The sequence below is a fragment of the Pteropus alecto genome, unplaced genomic scaffold (genome assembly GCF_000325575.1).
Source record: "Pteropus alecto unplaced genomic scaffold, ASM32557v1 scaffold370, whole genome shotgun sequence".
NCBI lineage: Eukaryota > Metazoa > Chordata > Mammalia > Chiroptera > Pteropodidae > Pteropus > Pteropus alecto.
The window spans coordinates 27,419-31,184 of record NW_006431075.1 but is presented as its reverse complement, the minus strand read 5'-3'; positions in this window follow the sequence as shown (position 1 = coordinate 31,184).

The window sequence follows — 3,766 nt, the reverse complement described above, 5'->3', positions numbered from 1 at the left end:
AGAGAGAGAAAGAAAGAAAGAAAGAAAGAAAGAAAGAAAGAAAGAAAGAAAGAAAGAAAGAAAGAAAGAAAGAAAGAAAGAAAGAAAGAAAGAAAGAAAGAACGGAGGGAGGGAGGGAGGGAAGGAAGGAAGGAAGATATGCAACATAAAAAATAAACAAAAACGATATGTGCAAAGGAAAAAACAACAACAACAACAACACTCCATTGCCCTCCTGTGACTTGCTGTGTCAAGGGAGTGGCACTTTATAGCTTATCTGAACCACTTCATGGATCCCCCTTCACGTGGGAGGGCACACAACCACAGATGCCAATTTGGATTTCTTTTTCCCCTTCTGTATTTGGAGCTATCTGCTCCCACATTATTATTGACTGGTTTGAAAATTTCTGTTATTTTGTTTTTGTTTCTGGGGAGAAGCAGAGAGCATTTTGATTGCTGTGACATGTTTAAAGAGGCCTTAATTACCCCCAATTTTGCAAACATGTTCTCTTCTGCAATAATTTTTGGGATTACTTTTGTTTGTTTCAGACCCGGGAAACTAGTGTCAACCTACAAATAAAAGGACTTTCAAAGTGAGAGGCAAGGATCATTTACGTGGGGTTAAAAAAAGAAAGAACACCTGCTCGGGGAGCACTGATTCAGGCAGAAGCCCAAATAGTGTTCTGATTAGGAGATAAAGACAAGGGGTATTTATGAGAAAGGGAAGGGGAAAAATTACATCAATAGAAGGAAGGGATTTATTCTATTGGTCCACATGAGCTACCATGGTGATGCTAATTCTAAACAATATAAATTAAAAAAATTTTTTTCAGTCCAGTAACCATCAGTCTGGTAGTCATACATCTGTTTTTTTGTTGTCTTTGCAAACAGTTCTTTGGGACATAATGTTGCTTTAGGCACAAGCCAAATGTTATTTTGTTCTGTTTTAACATTCCAAGGCACTTCCTCTGGGGTGGCAGCTCTGGCTCCATTTTAAAGTGGTTCCATTTCTATTATTATTATAAATATTACTATTATTATTATTATTCTATTTTTTCCCCTTTTGATCAAGAACTTTCCTTGAAAGTATCGCTGATCAGTCATTGGAGAGCAGCATTGATCAGTTATTAAAAGTATCATTGGTCTTTCATTGTCGGGATGGCTCATTCAGGGTGTGTTATGTCCTCGTCGGTCCTTTGTTGACAGGAAGGTTCATTTCTGGTATGTCATGTGCCACAAAAGAGGGGAAGTGGTTTTCTTGGGAAGTGGGAGCCTTAGGCCACAAGAGTGCCAGAACAGAGGAAGGCTTTATTGTCATGTTTCTTTAAGGGCAAACACCTTCTGTAGTTTCTTGAGGTTTCTCATAAGAAGCCTCATAGGCCTTAATGATCATCTCAAAATGTTGAGCAACCATTATTAGAGTAGTGTCTTTATAACATCGAGCTATGTAAAACAAAGTTTTATAACAGCAACAAATTTCTATAATAACAAACAAAATGCTAAGTCCAATTTACAGAATGGATCTGAACCAGTAGGCAATACCTGAGGGCAGTATTAAAGAATCATGAGATGTCAGCGGACATTGTATTTAATCATTTGGTTTGTGCCAGATTTTATTTAGTTCCATCTTCATTTTACCAGAGGTGTTTTATCTGAGCACAGCAAGAAGTATTAAGGACAAAGCAAGTCCTACCTTGCTTAGCTAGGATATGGTCAAGAGTAAATTTTTTGTCTAATATAACTCGTGCAAGAAAATTTAAATATTTTTCCTGGTTGGCTATTGCAGTGGTAGTCCTTGCAGTACCTCTAAGGTTTTTGAAAAGTTTCTAATCATGTATTTATTCATTGAAATGTCTGCCCAAGAAAAAGGTATGGTTTCAAATCTGGCCCCTTTACTGGGGTCGACATCACCAGATTGAGTTACTTTTTCCTGTCAGAAATTAAGGGGGAAAAGAAAATAATATTTATTATAAGTGTGCAGTTGGCCTCTCATATTATTTGTGAGGTAGGAAGCAACAGAAGTAAAGGGGGAAAAAAAGGAATAATGAAGGTGTAGGTTATACAGGACTGGTCTGGAATTTGGAGTTAGTTGTCCATAACAGATGTCATCTGCTTCAGTTCCTAGTAAATTTAAATTTCAAATCTTCTGTTGGTTGAACAGCCCAGTTAGGTTCAAGAGCTCTCTCTAAATGAGAATCATGAATCCAAGAATTCATATTTTTAAATTTAGTCATAAATGGCTTAGTTACGATACCTGAAATTTTGGAGTTTTTGACTCCAGGGGCTCCCTGGAGGCCTGAGTGAATGGAGCTGCAGCAGGCACTCCGTGAGTTGGCCTGGGGCACAAGGCTCTCAGGGAACCCTGGGGACTGGCAGACTGGTGCTACAGCTAATGCTGGGTGCCCTCGTGGGCCGGCTGACTGGGGCTGCAGCTAATGCCGGCGAGGTGGCCCGGGAGCGGGTGCGCTGTGCGGGGTGGCTGGAGCATTGGGACTAGGCTCCCATAGCGCTATCTAGGTGGAGGAGGAATGTAAACAAGGGCGTTTGCCAGCTTCTCAGATCCAGGAGAGTTCCCGCAGTATCCCACACATTTGGCAGGCGCCTTGGTGTTAGAAAATGGATTTTTTTCATGAATAGTCTGGGTGCCCTTTAAATCGCTGTTTTATTACTGTGCCTCAGCAGGCAAGTCTGCCCTGCGTGCCCCTCAATGATATCCCTCCCCACTGCAGGTTTAGGGGTGGGGTTCCCGTGGTTACCTCATTTCAGTCTAATATAATACTCCTATCCTTCTCTATGTGGTCCCTCTCCAGTTTGCAGTGCAGAAACTGTTCAGTCGCTCGGTTGTTCTTCAGGAGGAATTGCTCTATATGTAGGGTGTGTGTGTGTGTGTGTGTGTGTGTGTGTGTAGGTGGAGGAGGTGAGCTCAGCTCAGGGTCTTCCTACCCCGCCATCTTGGACCCGCCTCCAAGATGTAATCTTAAATTCAGGTATCCAAGTACTGGTTCCTTTAACAGGGAGCCAAACCCATCATTATCTAGATCACCTATGTTTCCTCTCTCAGCAGAGCACTCACTCCATTGTGCAGTCATTGCCAGTTTTGTCTCACTCTCCGTTAGATTGTGGGCTCCTTGAGAGAAGGGACCATCTTCTTCACCATGATGCAACTCCTTGATAAAGAAACCATCTTCTTCACCATGAGTCTGGCACAAACGGGCCCTCAAATATTTGCCGAATGAGTAATCTCTACTGCTTCTGTTCCAATCGATTGAGGATATTTAGCCAGACTGAATGATTGAATAGACACTCTTCACATCCCTTATGCTAGTCAATAATGTGGTTTAATTTGCCTCAACATTAAAACAAGAATATTACTTTGATTTTGCTATTGTTAACCTAATCTCCTTAATTTGTAAAATGAGGTTTTAAAGACCCGCATTGGCTTCAAATTTGTTCATTGCATCCCCCCTCCCCGGCAAACCCAACCCCTGCTTCCCATCCACAACCCCACTACATGTTCAAATGAAAACCAGGATAGGGAAGTCAGAGCTTCTTTGACGGGAAAGGGCCAGAATTGGGCTGAACCTCACTTGCTCAGCCTTCCAGGAATCCTCCACAGGCCCCCTGAATGGACTCGACCTAAAAGACAGATGGTACCTGTGGTCCAGACGTTTCTCTTCAGCTCCAGAGGCACTCATGACAACAATGATACCTGCTTCCATGCCCATTTTCCTTTTTTCCCTTTTTTCCCCAGCTTTATTGAGATATATTTGACACATAACATATAAAT